The sequence below is a fragment of the Stenella coeruleoalba genome, assembly GCF_951394435.1.
Source record: "Stenella coeruleoalba genome assembly, chromosome: 11".
Lineage (NCBI taxonomy): Eukaryota > Metazoa > Chordata > Mammalia > Artiodactyla > Delphinidae > Stenella > Stenella coeruleoalba.
Genome location: NC_137157.1, coordinates 50,516,630 through 50,537,240, shown reverse-complemented (window position 1 = coordinate 50,537,240; position 20,611 = coordinate 50,516,630). Strand labels below are relative to the sequence as shown.

Genomic DNA, 20,611 nt, shown 5'->3' with positions numbered 1-20,611 from the left:
AAGACCTGGCAAAGGATATTGCCTTTGAGCATCATTTTCATTTTTCTGAAATCCTGCCTTTGTTTCCAAGAAGCCTGCTAACACTAAGGAACCATTCTTGCTGGAGATGTCTGGTGCCACCTCCCTGCATCACACTCCAGCGAGGGTGCCACGATGATAAGGTCCTCAGGCCAAGATGCAGACCAATTCCCTTCCCCAGGGTCTCCTTCGGTGCTCACTTGTAGGGTATGTGTTACTATCAATACTATTTTTCGTACCACCAACATACTGCTCTTTTCCTCTTTGGGGAGACTAGAAACAAACAAGCAAAACCCAGCTCTTCTGCAACCACAGCACTCACTGCTATGCTTGTATCCAGCTTTTTCTCTGGCAGGTGAAGGTAGGAGGGAACATTCATACTTTCCATTTTTGAAAGGGCCTCCAAGAGCTTTCTGTCTTGGTCCAGACATGTTTCCCTGTGTGTATGTTTACCATGTTTTTATTCATAAATTAGAAAGCTAGGACAGATGTGTTCTATGAACCTCAGCTTCTGAATGAGACTGAATGTTCGTCCGTCTACTCACTCCACGTTTCTGAGGGGTTGACACCCAATATCCAGGAGCCAACAAGTGGAAACTTGAGTCAATCGCCTGTGTTACAAACTGCATTTTTCTCTCAGCCACAACCTCGGGTGCCTCACGGTGGCTAGTTTAGTTCACTTTCCCACTAAGGCTTGTCCCTGGAAGGCCACAACTGCAGAGTTTCCCACTATAAAGAAGTCTGACTAATTGGTAAACTCAAAACCAACGATAAAGAGGACAGCAATTTTTTAATAAGTCAGTGTCTGCTGATTGGATCTGTACTCAGAGAGCCATGTGGCTTTCTAAGTTGTAAAATTTTCTAACCCAAATCAGAGAGAATTGTGTTAAACTATGTGCTTTGCGGGGAGAGGGGGGAGAAGGTGGATTCAAATAAAAAGCAGGTAGCAAATATAATTTATTTTAAGAAATCTGGACTCAGTTGATACCCCCTACCCCCAATCTTTGAGAGTTCCGGAATTACCTAACACAGGGCCTAGCGCATCATACCTAGTCAAAAGGTTTTTGCCTTGCTCCTATTTTCTCTCTCTCCCTTCATTCTCCCAATCTGTTTCCAGTATTCTCTCGGCTAAAAAATACTTTATTTTTGAGTTCTGATAAAACAGGGTGGCAGGGACTTAAGCCATAGGTTGTTTTTTCCTAAGAAAATGTTTAATAAATGTTTAATAGGTCCAAGACATTGTCCAGAAATCAAAGGAGATACAAAGATAGAGGAACCTTGAATGTGCCCTCAGGGAGTTTCAGCCAAGAGGGAGACCTTGGATGGGTGTTAATCATTGAACAAACATTTTTTAAGTGCTTACTATATGCCAAGCATGTTCTCAACATTGGGGAAACCACAGGGAACAAAGTAAAGACGTGGCTATCATGCTCGTATTCTGGAGAAGAGATTGATGAGAAAGAAATAACTCTTTAATGTGTCTGCTATTATAGTACCAAATAGTGAGTACTGTTCCCCAAATATTGCTGGTTGTCTGCCTGCTGTGCACATGGTGACAGCACGCTTTCCTTCCTCTTTTGGATTTAGGTATAGTCGTATGACTTATTAGTGCCGGTGACACAGGAGCAGAAATTACTTGTGTCACTTGCCGGCAGAAGCTTCAGGAGCCTGGGCACAGACTACTACATTCCCTTACCACTGCTGTGGTCGTTGTGGAAGCAACATGTTACATGAAGCCTCATCACTCTGAGACCCTGAGGGATTACCACAAGTGGAGCCCCCTGCTGGTCTGAAGTGGACATGTTGCACGAATCAGACATTTTTGTTGTGTTTAGCCACTAATGTTTGGTGATGATCATTACCACAGAATAATCAGAACTTTTCAGGAAAAAGGGAATGGCTAAGTATTCTGTGGAAAAATCAAGCACAATTAAGGGTATTTTTTAAGTGATATGGGCGGAAGCTGTTTCTATTTCAAATAGAGTATAGTTACAGGGGTCCTCTCTGATCAGTTGATATTTGGTCAGACACCTGAAAGAAATCAGAGTGCCAGCCATGAGGATATTTGGGTGAAGAGCATTACAGGCAGATGGAACAGGTAAGTGCAAAGGTCCTGAGACAGGAGCATGCTTGGAGTATGTGATGTGACCAGTGTGGCCAAAGCACAATGAGCAAGGGTAGGAAGTGAATTTGGAAAGGTTAGTGGAGGTTGCAGGTAAGGAGGGCTTTGTGGTCCACATGGACTATATGTAAAGGTCAAGTGCAAAGGAAAGTTAGAGGCATGGGAGATGACAGCAGATGGATGAATGGCACTTGAGCTGGTCATCTTTGACCCTTATCTCTACCTCACCTCTTATATCTGAACTCATGATCAAGTCTTAATTATATATTGGATCTGTTCCCCATGCCCTGCCCCAATCCCACTGCCACTACTTTTGTTCTAGCCTTCTTAGCCTTGACATGAACCACTGCAGTAGCTTTCTAAATGGCCAAGTCCTTTCACTCCTGTAGCCAAAATGAATATTCTATGCTTCAGACTCCAGAAATTTATCCTTCAAAAACTCAAAAGTGATGAAGTCACACAGCCTGGTTATAACCCAGCAGAGGCAACTCCTTAGCATGGAATTTGAGGCCCTCCATCATTATGCCAGCCCACAGGTCCTCCTTTCCAGTCTTGACTCTCACACTTGCCCTCTCTTCCTCCCCTCCAGAATGACCTCACTCCTTATGGCTCCCCACACACCATGTTGTTTCATACCTGGGTATCTTCACACAGCCATTCTCTTGCCTTTCCCACATTTATCTGCCAGCATCACGTTAAACCCTCTTAATTGTGACCTCCTCTGCAAAACCTTCCACAACACTGCCCCCAAAATGGACCCAGTCAGGTTCTTCTCTCCTTTACCTTAGCATTTGGGAGGTTATATGCACGATTGCAGCTGGGATGAAGTGTAGGTTTATCTGTTTACGTGACTATCTCGTCTTCTGGTGTGGTTCCTTCTTTGAGGATGAGACCTTGTGATTTCCTTCTCTGATCAGGGCTGGGCTGCTCTCTCCGCACCATGGGGTCTCCCTCCTGGGATTTTTCCAGGCCTTGCATTCTATACCTGTTCTGGGCCCAGTTGCTCACTGTGCTTCCAACTCCTGGGTTTTATTCTTTGTGATCAGCTTTGGGCTTAATAGTTTATTGCAATCCCTGTTTCCAGCCCCAGACTTTGCTTTGAATACCAAAACTTACAATCTTAGGCCTGTTTGGATCAGTCCTGGTACCTGGACAACCACTAAAGCCAGGGTCCTGTCCCCTAGTTCAGCTAGCGTGTGGGCATTGCTTACCTCTGTACACAACAGCTGTTCCACGCAGGATGGCAGAATGAGCTGACCTCCCCTTGCCGAAGGGGATACTCCTTCCTTCTTCTTCACCGTGTACCCTCACCCCTGCCAACCTCTACCTCAGTAGGAGCAAAGTTTCAAAACGTTTGTAAGGTGAGTGGCAGGAGCTTCCCTCAGTAGTTTGGGTGGCCCCACTGGAGCCCACCAGGCTTATTTAACCCACTCCCCCTCTCCCACTCCCTCCCTACCTCCTTTCTCCCTCGAGTTGCTGGAAATGCTTCTGGAGCCATCACTTAGCAATAGAATTAGTAGAATTTGTCCAAGCCTGTCTGAAATAATGGTACAAAAACCACAAGAATGAAGTTGTGTGCTTTTTTAATTTAGTATTTGGCAATTCTTCTCAAACATGCATCCTGATATGGGTGAGGGGCCAGAATGAGCTGTACTCCTTGTCAGACTTTGTTATGTTAGCGTGAATCTCCTCCTGGGGCCATTTTGCCTCAAAGAGTGTGTTTTGAATCTTCTCAGTCTTGGAAAACCCCACAGGAGCTGTGAGTAAGGATGGCGGCGTGCAGGGGCCCGGGTGTGGGCTGGGATGGCTCTTGCCTGCCAGCTCCAGAGTTTCTGGGAAAGCATAATTGTGGCAGGAAGAATTTCTAGGCAATACTGATTTCAGGGAATAAAGGTGGAAGTGAGGAGAAAATAAAGCTCAGAAATGAGAATGAAGGATCAAGAGACCCTCCTTTTCAATGACCCGATTAAGGCCATTACTTACCATTTGACGCAAAGAAGATCCAGCATAGGGATTTTGAGCTGTGCTGTCCATGGTGGCTTCATACCTAGATGGTAGAAGGAGTTCTCAGGTCCCTAGTTGGAAGGAAGGGCACCTAAAGAGATCAGAGATGACACATTTAGGTCTAGATCTCACAAAAGCAAGGGAAGGCCCGACCGTGTCCGTGCAGGCCTCTTCTATTAGATGCCTTATGGTGCCCTAAAAAAATCAACAAGGAGCCTTCAAATGGTAGATGACCAAGCACTTGACACCTTCTCCACTTTCTTATTTTGGCATGGATTAATGGTTCATGATATTGTTTGACAGTGCTTTATTAAAACCAGAACTAACTTCCATTGAATTTTTGCTATGGGTGAGGTTTATTCAGAGACCACTGGGAAGATTCAGTTGGAAAGGTGTACAAGCTTGTTTTCACGTAGAATTGTGTTACTCTCGATGTTCGAAATAAGATCCTCACCCCACCGTAAGGTGATTTCCAGGTCACCCCAGTGAGCAATGGAGAGACAGGAGACACCAAGGAGACAGTCCCTCTGAGAACTGGTCAGAAGGCTAGGCCTGTTTTCTCAACACACTGAGATCACGTGGAAGTTTTTAAGTTCCCAGAGAAGGAAGATAAGCTCAAAAGGTGCCCAAATGGAAATTAGAGCAATTACCAGAGTAGCTGTAATACAGCTGCTACCTCAACTGTGAGGTAAAGGGAAAATACTAAATACCAAACTTTAATTTACATTCATTTAATATAAGAAATATAGTCAATTAATAAGTTATATTTTAATATATCATTATTAATACATTGTCTTAATAATTACACTAAATCATTATTTTATATTAATATGCTATATTAACATAATTATTGTATTAAGTATGCATTAATTTAATTATTATTAATATTCAATTTAGTAGATATATGTTTAATCTAGTATACATTAAAGGTACTGGATATCACCAAACCTTCAAAGACCATATAACAACAGTTCTAACAACTAAAAAAAGGGAGATGATCCCCAGTTCCTTTTATGAAACTAGCAAACTTTTGATATTAAAACTCCACATAGACAGTACAGCTTGAGAAAAATTATATGCTAAGCATAACTATGAACATAATTGCACAAACATTTGGTAAAACTTAACATTTGTTCATTAATTTTTTACAAAGGAAAGTAAGGAAGAGGAAGAGAGAGGGAAGGAAGAGAAAAAGAAAAAAGAGAGGGAAGGGAGGGAAGGAAAAAGCAAGCAAGAAAGAAACATTATAAATTTGGAGTAAAAAGAAATGTTCTTAACCTGATATAGCTACCTGCCAACAATCTAAAGCAAACATCATTCTAAATGTGAAACATTAGAGGCATGACTTTTTAAAAATTGAGATACAATTGACATATAACATTATATTAGTTTCAGGTGTACAACATCACAGGAGCATTACCTTTAAAGTCAGGGACAGAGGAAGGATGCTCACTATTACTGCTTCTATTCAGGACAGAAATCCATAACAGGAAAAAAAGAGAGAGAGAGAGAAAGAACTGGAAAAGTGAAACAGGGTGGTCAATAGTAGCCAATGATATGGTTATTGACATATAAAATTGAAGATAATCCATAACTGGTTTAATAAAATTAATGAGAGTTCATCAAAGTTGCTGGAAAGAGAAACAATGTATAAAAATAGTAGCTTCATTATACCTAATAAACAACTATTTAGAAAATGTAACTAAAGATCCCATTCACAGTGGCAGCAAAAAGATATAAGGCAGATGATGAATTTAACCAAAGATGTGCAATTCTTAGTGGAAAATATTCAAATGTATTTAAGGACATAAAACCAATAAATGGAAATGTATAGAATTTTTGTTTGTTTTTATAAATTTATTTATCTATTTTTGGCTGCTTTGGGTCTTTGTTGTCACACACGGGCTCTCTCTGGTTGCAGTGAGCGGGGGCTACTCTTCGTTGTGGTGCGCGGGCTTCTCATTTTGGTAGCTTCTCTTGTTGAGAAGCATGGGCTCTAAGCACACAGGCTTCAGTAGTTGTGGCACACAGGCTCAGTAGTTGTGGCCCGCAGGCTCTAGAGCACAGGCTTCGTGCTCTGTGGCATGTGGGATCTTCCCAGACCAGGGCTCGAAACCGTGTCGCCTGCGTTGGGAGGTGGGTTCTTAACCACTGCACCACCAGGGAAGTCCCTGGAATGTTAACAGATGGAAAGACTCCATGCTGTAAGAATGTTAATTTTTTCCCAAATTAATCCATAAATGTATCGCCCTTCTAATCCCACTCTTAACAGGGTTTTTGACTAAATTTGACAAGCTAATCCTAAAATACATATGGAAGAATAAAGGACCAAGAGTAATCAAGAAAATTTTGAAAAATAAAAATAAGGAGGGGGACATCTTGCCCTCAAGATTTACTATAAAGCTTTGGACCTTAGAACAGTGTGATATTAGGACAAATAGATGGACTAATGCAACAGGATAGAAAACCCCAAAACAGACATTCACATATTTCCCAATATGTACTTCTGGTATATGTACTTCTGGTGTCAGGGGGCCCCTGAAAGTGGCATAATAAATAGCGGGGAAAGAATGGGCTATCTAATAAATGAGGCTGAGAAAATTGACTACCCTTATGTTTAAAAAATGAATTCCACATATAAAAATGAATTCCAGGTTTATTCAAAGTCTAACTATGAAATTCAAAACTTTAAAATTATGAGAAGACAATGTGGAGAGTATCAATATATATAGGAATGTCTCTATAACCTTGTAATGCTAGGGAATTTCTTAAATAAAACACAAAATTTACCTCATGAAAGCAACTGAAATTTTCCATATGGCAAAGCTCATCTAAAAATGCAAAGACACACTATTGGAGGAAGATGTTGACGATACAATCAAGAAAATATTATTATACAGAATGTACATGTTTAAAAATCTATAAATTAATCAGGAAAAGACCATCAAATAGAAACCTGGAGGACTTCCCTGGTGGCACAGTGGTTATGAATCCACCTACCAACACAGGGGGCACGGGTTCGATCCCTGGTCCGGGAAGATCCCACGTGCCACAGAGCAATTAAGCCCATGCGCCACAACTACTGAGCCTGCGCTCTAGAGCCCGCGAGCCACAACTACTGAGACCGCGTGCCACAGCTACTGAAGCCTGTGCGTCTAGAGCCCGCACTCCGAAACAAGAGAAGCCACCACAACGAGAACCCTGCGAACCGCAACGAAGAGTAGCCCCCGCTCGCCGCAACTAGAGAAAGCCCATGTGCAGCAACAAAGACCCAACACAGCCAAAAATTAATTAATTAAGAAAAAAAAAAGAAAGAAAGAAAGCTGGGTAAATGATCTGAACAAGCAGTTCACAACAAAAGGAAACCAAATGGCAAATAATCACACAGAAAGATTTTCAACTTCCCTGGTAATTACGAAAATGAACATTAAACGAAAGTGGAATAGCACATTATGCTAAGTAATTTGGCAAAAATTAAGAAGTCTGACAACACATGTTATATAAGCTCTGATCAGGCATGAGTTATAATGCTGTTGCTGTGAGTTCAGTGTTAGTGAATCAACAATATACATTAAATAAGATGTCTTTAAACAGAAACATATAAGACAGGTTATGCGTTGATCGGCAGAAATTTAACCCTATATTTCTCCTAGTACTAATGGTCTGATATTCACTAACTCAGTGTTCCCTGGAACTTTATAGAGCCTAACTACCGTGAACAATGAAAATTGACTCTGTGTGTGTGTGTGTGTGTGTGTGTGTGTGTGTGTATATATGTATATATATATATATATAAAATATATTTATTAAATATATATATTTTTTGGCCATGACGCTGGGCTCACGGGATCTTAGTTCCCGACCAGGGATTGAACCCCAGGCCCCAGCAGTGAAAGCACCAAGTCCTAACCACTGGACCGCCAGGGAATCCCCAACTGTATATTTCAAATCTAAGTTATGGGTATGTGAACATATTTTTAAAAATAGTTTCTTAATGGGCTTCCCTGGTGGCGCAGTGGTTGACAGTCCGCCTGCCGATTCAGAGGACCCGGATTCGTGCCCCGGTCTGGGAAGATCCCACATGCCACGGAGCGGCTGGGCCCGTGAGCCATGGCCGCTGAGCCTGCGCGTCCGGAGCCTGTGCTCCGCAACGGGAGAGGCCACAACAGTGAGAGGCCCGCGTACCGCAAAAAAAAAAAAAAAGTTTCTTAAAAGCACATGACTTTTTGTGTGTGTAAGAAATAGTTCACAATTGTAAAGCATTAAAAAAAATAAAAGGCCAGTGGGGCTGATGCTTAGTGAATGACAGGGAGGAGGCAGGCAGGAGCTTGGTCACGAAGGAGCCATAGGCAAATGTAATCTGTCTGAAGTTCATTGAGAACTAGAATAAGTAACTAATACTAGCAAAAGATTTTGCAAGGTTATTTGTTCTTTTCTTCTCCATCCTCTCTTCATCGTGCTTCCTGCAACTTTCCCACCCAGCTCTCAAGAGGTCCAAATAGCTGGAATATCATCTTCAATAGGACTTCACACGGATATCTTATTTTAATGAGGATTCTGACTCCATTTTTTGCCTTAACTGCTGACAGCTTGTAAGCCTCACCTCTCTCTTTCCCTTTTCCCCACATCTGGGCAAACTGATAAAATCTGGGTGTTCCCTCTTTTGGCACTGGTGGGAGTTAAAACCACACAAATCTCCACTCATGCACAGGAACCCTCAGCCTGGACCCACCCTTAAACACCATTAAAACCCCAAGTTCATCTCCTTTCCTTGCTCTCTCAAGCCATTTTCAGACCCACTTGGGGTTTCTGCCCTGCCTTCCCCAGAAAATCCTCAGTTAGGTGAATAATAAACCTTTTCATACCCTCTTGGTGTGTCTCTATATTGGAACCAAATTGTGGATGGGGGTCCATCTTATTTTTCAGAATGGCTATAGCACTTTCAATTTAGAAAAATTATTCCAGGATTAAGAAGGAATTAATATGATTGAGGGCCTTGGAGAAATAAATGCATTGAAAGACTACTAAGACTAAGCATAAATTTTAGAATAACTAAAGTATAATTGATGTGCAAACAGAAAGACTCATTTGTTTTTTGGTCCTATATTAAATGCATTGCACTTTAACCTGAGCAGTGTCTTATTCTTATGTTATGGCTGAAGATAAATAGGAGGTTATTTCTTGTTCAGTGCTATTACTTTTCTTATTCATTGCAGAGTCCCACAGCTGTGGATGGAAAGACAAACACCAGTCCCTGAAGAGCTCTGTTAACTTCCCTTGCACCTCTTTGGCCCTCCATCCTCTACAGCTGTGGCTCACCTCAATCAGAGAGGAATATAGGACCCTCCTCTCTAATGCGAGAGGCTTAAATTGCCATTTCTGCCATACGACCCTGGCTTTTGCTATCACATAAGAGGTGCTCAGCTAAAGGCCTGTCACTCTACATTTCAGCAAGAAAACACTTCCCTATCTTCCCTCAAAAATGGAAAGTGCAGTTGTAATAAAGGGCCTGTCATTAGAAAAAGCCATTAGCTAAATATATTATAAGAATATATTTGTGGGCTAACAATAGCTACATATTCTGAGCATCTACCAAATCCAAAATCATCTCCTCTATCTTCCTCAGGTGGCGTTCTCCATGCCCCCTTCCTGGGCTTCAGTAACAAAATAATGAATGTCAAGGAATATGATTTAACACGGGAGGGAGATAAATATCAATATTTACAAAATATTATCCCCTTTGTACTTTCCAAAGTTCAGGATAGATATGTCTGACTGCAAAGCTTGTCCTCTTTACACCTTATCACTCTACCAGGCACAATTAGTCAATCACTTAACAGCTATTTCTTACATTTTTATTTGCTAGTAATAGAATCCTGATTTTGCTCAGCTACCAGGTGGCTATCTGCTTCAGAGGAATTTGTTACCCTCCCAGACCAGAGGTGAATCTTGATGTTACATCAAACATGGTAGTTCCATTCCTATTTAGCAACTGGGCATGTGATCCAATCCTGCTAAATAAGACATGTAGGAAGTCTTAATGGGAAGCTTCTTGGGATATTTTTCTTTCTCTGAGCAAGTAATAATACAAAAAGGCCATTAATTTTATTTATATTTTTATGTGCTTTTCTTCTCTTCTTTGGTAACTTCAGTAACCATCTTAGAATATTGGAGGAAGTTACCATAAAAGGACACAACAATATCCTGAGAATAACAGAGTAGAAAAGAGAAAGAACCTAGAACCCTAATAAAATCGTTGATGTGATTTAACCTTTTACCTCTATTTTTCTCTTCAAATGAGATGATAAATAACTTTTGGTTTCAATATTTGAAGTTGGATTTTCTGTTACTTGAGGTTCTAGATGAACTAACTGATATTTGGTCTATAAAATAAGATTAACCTATAGATGGTTTGAACACCTAGAAATGAATTTTCTTATGTCAATAAATAGGTTTCTGGCTTCACTATGGGATGTAGAAAATAGGAAAGAACATCACCCCACACTCACAACCAGAAAAAAAAGGTAGATAACTTACAAAATTACAACTTTTCTTGAATCTATCACAGAGATGTGGTCACAGGTCAGAAAATTAACTTAAGAAGGACAGATGCCTCCAAGGAGAGCACTTGCTGAGCTGCAGCAAATACCAAATGCTATACAAGCTAGTAAGAAAAATTTGGCTAAAATATTTAACAAACCCTTAAAGGGCAAGTGTAAGAGTATAGGGTATAGAGTTTAGAACTACTGAGAGTCACAGATGTAGAGGAATTCACACCCATTTACAGGCTCTTCTCCACAGACTTTACTGAGTGTGAATAAGAAAACTGGAGACAGGATGGGAGTCTGGAGAAGCATCCCTTGTGGTGCAGGCCTGGGGAAAGGAAGAGCAGGCGCTGAGGTGAAGGCATGAAGATCTGCCCATTCCTTCTCTCCTATATTTCCTACAGAATAAAAGCCTTATCCCACTGGGTAAAAGACATTAAACCCTGCCACCATCAGAGTACAGATGAAGATATATTGCAGCTGGGGAGAGGAACAAAAATACCCTCTGAGAAAGATCAGGAATACTTCCAAAGCTCAGAACATTAGAGATACCTAACTGCTGGGTGAGCAGAAGGATCACTGTGAGGGCTCCACCTGTAAGACCCAGGGATGCAGTATCTATTTAAACTGGGACTGAAGCAGAACAATAGAAAACAACTCCATTCTACTCCCCAACACCAAGCTAGCAAACTCAAAAAACAAGTAATAGCAGTCTTTGAAAGTATGGGGAGAGAACTTTCTGAAGCATAGGCATAAGGGGAAGATCTAAATCTGAAAGTGAAGTAGACATTGAGAAAAACCTTCTAGCAAACCACTCCCCACCCTAAACACAAGGTAATGCTAGAAGTTGAAGCTTGTGGTACAATGAGGGCAACCATAGCAAGAAAATAACCCCAAACCCAGCCCTACCATCTAGGATGATAATCTCACACACTAGCAAAAATAGGAAGCATGCCCATTTTCAGGCATAAATACAGTTTACCTTAGTCTATACTGCTCTATATAAGATGTCCAGCTTTCAACCAAAAATTGCAAGACACACAAAGCAGCAAATAAAAATACTACACTATTTTAAGAGACAAAGCAATCAACAGAATCACATTCAAATAATAGAAAGATGTTGGAACTATCAGACAGAGACTTTAAGCTCCTTCAAGAAGATATAGTTAAACTGACTAGTCCCATATTTTTTAAAGAAATTGAATTTCTAATTAAAAACCTTCCATAAAAGAAACTTCCAGGTCCAGATGACTTCATGGCAAATTCTACCAAATGCTTAAGAAAGAAATAAGAACAGCTTTGTACAAACTCTTCCAGAATATAGAAGAGATGGGAAAAATTCCCAACTTGTTTAACGAGGCAGGCATTTTTCTGATATCAAAACCAAAGATGTTGTAAGAAAAGTGCAGACAAATATCCTTCTTGAACAAAGATGAAAAAAATCCTCAACAAAAACCGAAAACTAGGAATAACAAGAAACATCTACAATCTGACACAGGGCATCTATCAAAAACTTACAGCTTATATCATAACCAATGGTAAGAAACTGAATGTTTTCCCCATAAGACTGGAAACAAGGCAAGGATGTCCTCTTCTACCACTCCTTTTCAACATCATATTAGAAATTCTAGCCAATGCAATAAGGCAAAAAAGGAAAAAAGATGCGTATGGATTGGAAAGGAGGAGATAAACTGGTCTAAACCCATATAAATGGTCTGAAATTTTACCCTACTTGCAAATTAACAGGTTAGCCTGCCCCAGTTTATGGATGCTGGCAGAAGGCACAAGATTCCTGGGTCAGAGAAAAGGACTTTATTACTTACAACAATAGCACTCATCAAAATATCAGTATTTTCTTGTGCTAGTAACTCTAACCCCAGTTCCCACAGAGCAGCCTGAAGAGGGCCGGATGATATCTGCAAATGGTTAGGGAACCCAAATATTTTATACTGGTTGTCACTGATTTCCAGAAACTGAGGTTAAAGGGATAATTTGACTACAAGGAAGCACAGAAAATTTTCTGGTGTGATGAAACTGTTCTATGATTTTAATGTGGTTGTAGGTATATGACTTATAGGACATTATACTAAAAATGGTAAATTTTGTTGTATCTAAACTACACTAATTTTTTAATGAAAAAAAATTATGGAGAGGGATACAGACAAAAGTGTTATCTAAAAAAATATGGATCCCAGTTCCAGAAGTTGTTCAATTATTTCACCTTAATGGTCATCTCTTTCTACAGTTACTTCAGTTTTGATTCTCCATTCTGGGTTTCATAATTATTTGATTTTGTATGTGAAGATTGTTTTTGTGGTTATACCTATATAATTATATTTAAATATAATAACATAAATTTAATAAAAAATATTACTATACTACCTGGAATTCATGAGCATTTTTCTATCAATGACTTTATAAGCACCATTACAGCTGTCCACTCAGCTCCATGAAGAAGGAAGGAAAATGTAATCATGAGACACAAAAGTTAAATAACTTTCCTACCCTCATGCTAAATTGACCAGTTCAGATCAGTTCAACTGTAATTCAAAGGCCTTGAGTTTTGTGTGCTGCACTCCTATGGTTGGATTAACTGGGTCTGGCTACTGTTCAAGGTCAAAACTACACAACCCCAAACTGCCAGGCTGGGGGAGAAATCAGGAGTTGGAGTAAGATTACCAGGCCAGAGCTAGACATACGAAGATGAAAATCTGAGACAAGGCAGACACAGCCGAAAGGAAGCAAGGAAGGCCAAAAGCTTTGGGAGTTTGACCAGGCTTCAAGCCATAGGGGAACAAACCAGAGGTCAAAGGGGATTCCCAGAGAAAATTCAACCCTTTAGACTTTCTAGCTGAAAAATGATGGGGTCGGGGAGGCCAATTGCCAGGTGAGAGGAGAGAGCCTGAGGCTGAAAGCCCAGTTTAACTCAGGGTATCTCCTATACCCTTTCTGGTCCAGGTTCACAGATTAACTCTTGCATGCTTACTTCACCCACCTTGCCCCCCTGCAAGATCCAGAACTGATCAGTCAATTCAGCCGAACAGCTAATTTTGTGAAATAAGAATGCCAAGCCAGTTGGTTGAACCGATAATACCATCAATTGTTCAGGTGTTTTGGTGCCTTTTGGACAGAGCCTACACACCAGTAATATTGTTGGTATTTCAGCGTAATCTTATGCTACAGGAGTCACCGACCCACATGCCAACTGAGGTCCACCAGTGAGATGAGCAGCCCAGTGACATGGTTAAAGAGCGGGGAAAATTATAAAAATTGAAACTGTCTCTATAAAATGCTCAGCCACTACTATTTACACTTGATGCTGCTGGAGAAAATACCAACGTAGTCAGATCTGATTTTTCAAGAGAAGCTGAAATCTGAATTTTTACATGAAATTAAGTGATTTTCCGAACAAAATTCCTCAACGGTACTGGTTCTGCCCAGGAAACAGCATTTTGCAACTCCTGTAGAGCTTTAGGAGACTCCATTTTTAAAAAGCAGTAGCAGAAACGATCTTTAATTGTCTCTCACTTTCTATACTGAAGATACTTTGAGAAATGCAAAATGCCACATGGCAAAGATTTCGAACTTTGTTCGTTTGCTCGTTTTTTCTGAAGCTACAGCTGTTATCCCACATCTAAGAGTGTAGAGCTCAGCTGGTGGATCCCATAATTCATGGAGAAGCTACAATAAGGCTGGAGTAAGGATGGATTACAGGGAATAGGGTTCGTTCACCCTGACGGCTTCTAGCCTATCTCACCGGGGCACTACCGCACGCGGGGACTCGTTGGAAGACGCAGCTTTTGTCTTCTCTCTCGACGCGGCTGCAGTGAGAGAGCACATCTGTGAAGTGTTTGCCACCATGTCAAGAGTAACAGGACTCTTGAAGCCATTTCAAACGTCATGCCAATCCTTGTGCATAACATCTTTAAAAAGATTGTTGCTTTAGAGATCTTAATATTTTTTTTAAAAAAAATGAAATGCAATACTTTCAGCCACTTAAAAGTGGAGTTCTTTTTCACTAAGCAAAGTTGAACTTTTTTAACTTCTTTTTACCAAACAAGCTCTTTTTTTTTTTTCTGCTAGGGAGCAAATAAGTTAGCATGGGGGTCCTAAGTGCTCTTAAAATCATTTTGCTATAGATCTGTGCACTGTTTATAACTCTTGAATAAAGCTAAAAGTAAAGAAAGCCTTTCTCTGAAGGTTTATGAGCATTTTTCCGTGAAGCAGAAGTCAAACAGATCAAAGAGATCTAACAAAATGCTTCAAACTTGGGATAGGGTGGGCTGAAGGCCTGTGAATAGAAACCAACCTCTCCAGATAGTTTGGAAGATATCTCTTGTTATTTCAAAATAAAAACAAAACTAAAACATGATAGTCTGAGTGTATCAAACTGACATTTTCTGAACACTTGTTAAAAGCATCAGTCTTTGATATTTAACCCACAGTATCAAAGACATTTTAAAAGTGGTTAGACAACTGTTTTACCAAGTGGCAAAAATGAACAAAATCAGGTGAATTTCCTAACTCTCTTTTCCTCATAGCCATTCTTCTCTGGGCTTCTCTGAGTCTTTCTACAAAAGGCATACTTTTCCAGGTTCATGAAGAATTACTGTACACTCTCGGGCCTCCCTGGTGGTGCTGTGGTTAAGAATCCGCCTGCCAATGCAGGGGACACGGGTTCAAGCCCTGGTCCGGGAAGATCCCACATGCTGCGGAGCAACTAAGCCCGTGCGCCACAACTACTGAGCCTGCGCTCTAGAGCCCGCGAGCTACTGAAGACCGTGCGCCTAGAGCCCGTGAGCCACAACAAGAGAAGCCACCACAATGAGAGGTCCGCGCACTGCAATGAAGGGCAGCCCCCGCTCCCTGCAACTAGAGAAAGCCTGCGCGCTGCAACAAGACTCAACGCAGCCAAAAATAAAATAAAAAATTTTTTAAAAGCCCCTTTCGTTCCACTTAAAAAAAAAAAAAAAGAATTAAGGTACAGTCTTGAATTGTCTCAAGCAGTAAAATGTATTCTGTATATTTTGAATGCTAATTAACTGAAGCTTTTGCTTTCGATACACTACCAATTTAAATGCATACTAGCCATTTACTTTAAAATAGAAAAATAAAACAAAAGAAATAAAATGAATGTATTTATTTGCTGGAAAGTCATGAATCTGTCCAGCCATGATTAAACCCTCAATAAATCTGCTTCTAATCATCCATTGGTATTTAAATATATAGTAACTACTCTATTAAATTTAATTCTCTCTATTTAATGACAGTTATTCTAAATTTAATGGCAGTTATTTGAAATATATACCCACAGATTATTAACAACATTTTAACAAGATTTTTAAACCGAGGAACGTGAGTGTGAATCCATCAAATGTCAATAAATCAATTACTGTTTAATGTAGAATGCCTGAATTGTTAAATCGAAGCATACCCGCCAAGTGAGGATGCTTTGAAAACATTTCAATGAAAAATAATTTGCCGGCGGGGGTGGGGAAATCCATCTGTGAACTGCTAGTACTATTTCAGCATAAAATTAAGACTATATAACTTTAAAATACATTTATTTTGTATGAAAATATGCATTTGGTGAAGCACATTAAATTTTCTTGATTGGGAGTTAATTTTAACCAGAGTACCATTTTAATGTTATAAGTCAAGTGGTTTTGATTTTTCTGTTGCCAATTAAATATGTGCTAAAAATATTACATACTATTTTATCCCGGGGATTCACAACCAGGTTTTTACAAAACATGCCTTTATATTGAGTATAAGAAAACGCTTTTTCAAGTTATGGTGCCCACCAAATCACCATCCCTCAAACGAAACAAAGTCCTTAATCCAAATAAGTCTGTTTCTGCCTGCTGGCAGGGTGTGCTCCCTATCAGAAGGACTCCGGCTGCCATACCTTCCTGATGAGTATGAATGACCCATGCCATTCTTGCATGGCCCTGCCTTTCCAGCCATCCTCTTCCACATCACTGGGGCACTTATTGGGATCAGAAACATAGACTGGCAAGTTTGTGTGACGTAAGAATTCCAGCCTATAAAGCACATCAGTAGACACTTTGTAGCATGTGCCGTTTGTTAGGGTTTCCATTAAAAGTATTAGGTTTCCATACTTTACAACCACAAAAGAGTAAATAATTTCAAAGGACTGCTTGATAGGAGATTTCTGTTTTAAATGGAACTTGGAAATATCTGGGAAATCACTGGAATAAATGTACTTAATAGACCCAGTGCTGTGAAGTTCTTTTTAACTGTTTTCTTAGGCACATAAAAAGATATACCATTTCCTCCAACATTTTTTGAAATAGGTTTTGGTTTAGGGTTTTTCTCTGTAACATTTGACTTATAAATATTTCTTACAATGCTTCCATTGTTTTCTTTCTTTCTTTCTTCCTTTCTTTCTTCTAGTGCTGAGGCTGACTTCTTAACACCAAAAGATTATGCCCCCCTTCACTGCTCTAACCTACAGGATAAGTTAGAACTTTAAACCAGAAAGTAACGTTACATACCACTCAGGAAAACCTGCTGGACCACTTGATAAGTTGGAAAATGTATAACAAATGCCCCTATTGAGATATCTCCTTTTTTAGAGGAAACAAATTCCATCCATGGGACTAAGCAAATATTTCATCAATCTGGGCTGTGTGGGAAGCCAATACACCATTCATTGCATGGAAGAGATTAGATCAGGTCAGTTTCAGAATAAAATCATTTTTTAAAATATTGCTCATATCAAACATTTTAAGAAAAGTTAAGTAGCCTATAAAATATTAATATGTTATAATCCAAGTGGAATCATCCAGTTTGGCTGTCTCTACAATCCTAGTCTCCAGAAATCACATGAACTTCTGCTGGATTTTGTCTGTGTAGACATGGCATTAGATAGAACACTTCCTTCTTTCAGGGTTTTTACTTAAAGGATGAAGTGAAACATTTCTGAGCCCCAGCAACACGAGCCATCAGCTGATGAATAGATAATGTCGAGAGTGAAAATCATTTGATTATCTAACTGTACAAATGAGGTCTCAAAAAGGTGGAGATCAACTTTTTTAAACCCAAAATGTAAACCTTCAATAACAACCTTGAGAACTAAGAAAAAGAGGGAGCATAACATTTTCAGGTGGGTTCCCTAGACTTGGTAAAGAGGGCTCCAGTCATTGAGAACAGCAACTTCCAGACTCGCATGCCAGGCTCTACACTGAATTCTTGGCCCATATTACATCTTTTAATTCTTATCACCCCTCCTCATCTTCATTTGACAGATGAGAAAATTGAGGCTCAGAGAGGTTGAGTAACTTGCCCAAGCTCACAGAGCTAGTTGTGTAGCTGGGATTTTAACCCAGGTCTGGCTGAGTCCAAAGCTTATTCCCTTTACTGCCGTGTCCAATGGCTCTCCTGCTTCTGAGCTAGGTAGGGCCAGAGGACAGAAGGCAGAGCCATATCTAGAGGAAAGCTTGATTCTTAGGAGGTAAGAATGCCCTGAAGTGAAGATGGAATTCACTCAATGGCTGTTCACAGGGTCAAGGCCTCCTGTTGCAGAGCAGGTCTGGTTGGCAGGGAAGAAATAAATGGGTGATGGATGCGTGAACAGCCTCTTGAATCTGGGCACAAGACAATTTCTGCACTCAGTCACGTGGGAGATGAATCAAAGCTACCAGCCTCCCGCTGGTACTAAGCCTGGGTGGTGGAGAGCTGGTGGATCCATCTAGCCAGGGGAGGCCAGTAAAGAGGAATGAAGTCTGGGAATGACAACCCAAGGCAGTTTTAAGGTGACCAAGGCCTTGTTTTTCCCATCAAAGCCACGCAGCCTCACTGGATGAGGACATATTTGGGAGAGGCTGGGAAAGGGAACAGCAGAAGAGGAATCCGGAGCAATTAATCACCTTGCCTGCCGAGGTGGGGCAACTCAGAAACCAAAGGGAAAAACAGGGCTCGCTTCCACAAAGCACTCAATCTCCTGAAAGAAACAGCACAAATAGAGTCATATTTGCCAATGAAGGTTTCTAAATGTTTAAACTAGCCAGTAACGCCACCCAGATGGAGAAACTAATGCTGGCGGAAGTTCATGATTTGTACCGTAGTCACTCAGCAACTTGGAGATAGAGCAGATGTGAACCCCCAATCTCTTGACTCCCAGATCTGCACATAAACCATCAAAAATACAAACCTAGCCCTGAAATCTGCCCAGCCCTTTGTCTGCTGTGTGGTCCTCTGTCAACCACCAACATTGCACTACACAGAAGGGATTTCTTTCCCCTTACATAGTCTGTAAGTCTTGGTGAGCTGCATAACTGGGTCTTCATGTTTTTCTTTTATCCTTTCACTCATTTGACAAATATTTATTGAGTGCTTACTATGCATCAGGCAATGCTCTAGATGCAGGGATACAGTGGTGAACAAGACAAAGAGCTTGTTTTTCGGAGTGCAGATCTTATGAGGGGCAGGCAGACAGTGAATAACAAACAAGAAAATATCAGAGAGTGAAAGTACCATATAGAAAATAAAGCAGCGTGATGGGATGGAAAGTGACAACAGTAAATACCTTAGATTGAGTAGTCAGGGAAGGCCTCCTAGGCAAGAAGACTTTTGAGCTGAGACATGAATGATATGAAAAAGCCAGCCATGTGAAGACTGGAGGAACGCAGATTTTTCAGCCAAAACTTGCTCCTATAGACTTCCCCAGTTTTGCTTTTCTTTAACCTGTTTGTTTCTTCTACCCAAGATAATTTATTAAAGTGCAAGTGAGGGCTTCCCTGGTGGCACAGTGGTTAAGAATCCACCTGCCAGTGCAGGGGACAAGGGTTCAAGCCCTGGTCCAGGAAGATCCCACATGCCACAGAGCAACTAAGCCCGTGCACCACAACTACTGAGCCTGCACTCTAGAGCCCATGAGCCACAACTACTGAAGCCCACGTGCCTAGAGCCCGTGCTCTGCAACAAGAAAAGCCACTGCAATGAGAAGCCCATGCACCGCAACGAAGAGTAGCCCCCGCTCACCACAACTAGAGAAAAGCCCACACACAGCAACAAAGACCCAAAGAAGCCAAAAATAAATAAATAAAAATAAATAAAATTTATTTTAAAAAATTGCCAGTGAGTGCAAGTGTCATCCTACTAAGAGTAAAGCAAAGTATTTTATTCTGAAGTTTAAAGTTTCATTAGTAAGATTTGACATTTTAACTATTATTATTAATTTTGATCAAAATGAAATTCCCTACACATTTCACAACAGACTAAGACACAGCAGAGTCTTATATCAGAGAGGTTGATGCACAAAGGAATTGAGAGGTTGACAGAAGAGCTCAATGGAAGGACAAATGTCACATCCAGATTATTCTCAAATTCACCTGTACAGTAGATCCAACACGTGGTTCACCACTGTCACCGTCTCTCCACATTTTATGTGGCAGCCTTCTAACTGGACTCCCAGCTTCTCAGCAACCAAGGTGATCCTTTCAAAAGGAAAGTCTGATCACGTCTTTCTACTGCTCACCTCACTCTGACAACTGTCTGTGATTGTTATGGACTGAATTGTGTCCCACCCAAATTCATGTATTGAAGCCCTAACCCCCAATGTGACTGTAGTTGGTGATAGGTCCTTTAAGGAGATAATTAAGGTTAAATGACGTTACTAGTTCACGTACAAAAGACACTATACTTTCATCTTTAGGACTAAGAAAACTCAGTATCTTATGTGGTAAGATAGGAAGACATTACCACAAAATGTAGTAATAGCGGTTCACAATATGCAGTGGACAAGTTGTACAAGACATACAAAGTACATCTACCAAAACTTTGTTCTAAAACTTAACTTTTTAAGTGAAAATTTTTTGAAATTAAAATTTAGCTTATTTTTTTGTTTTTCTTTTTTTCCAGTTTTATTAAGTGAATTATTTTTTTTTTGAATTATTTT

The 20,611-nt window shown here is 40.4% G+C and overlaps 1 long non-coding RNA gene across 1 annotated transcript in view; it reads right to left on the bottom strand.

The window, feature by feature from the left end:
* Window positions 1-3,608: 3,608 nt before the first annotated feature.
* LOC307194813 overlaps window positions 3,609-20,611 on the bottom strand; it is a 40,450-nt gene continuing 23,447 nt past the window's right edge. Inside the window, exons 2-3 of the long non-coding RNA XR_013830636.1 lie at window positions 4,124-4,235; window positions 3,609-3,972 (exon numbers count right to left, since the gene is read on the bottom strand). This is a non-coding gene — a long non-coding RNA (uncharacterized lncRNA). The remainder of the gene's footprint in view (window positions 3,973-4,123; window positions 4,236-20,611) is intronic.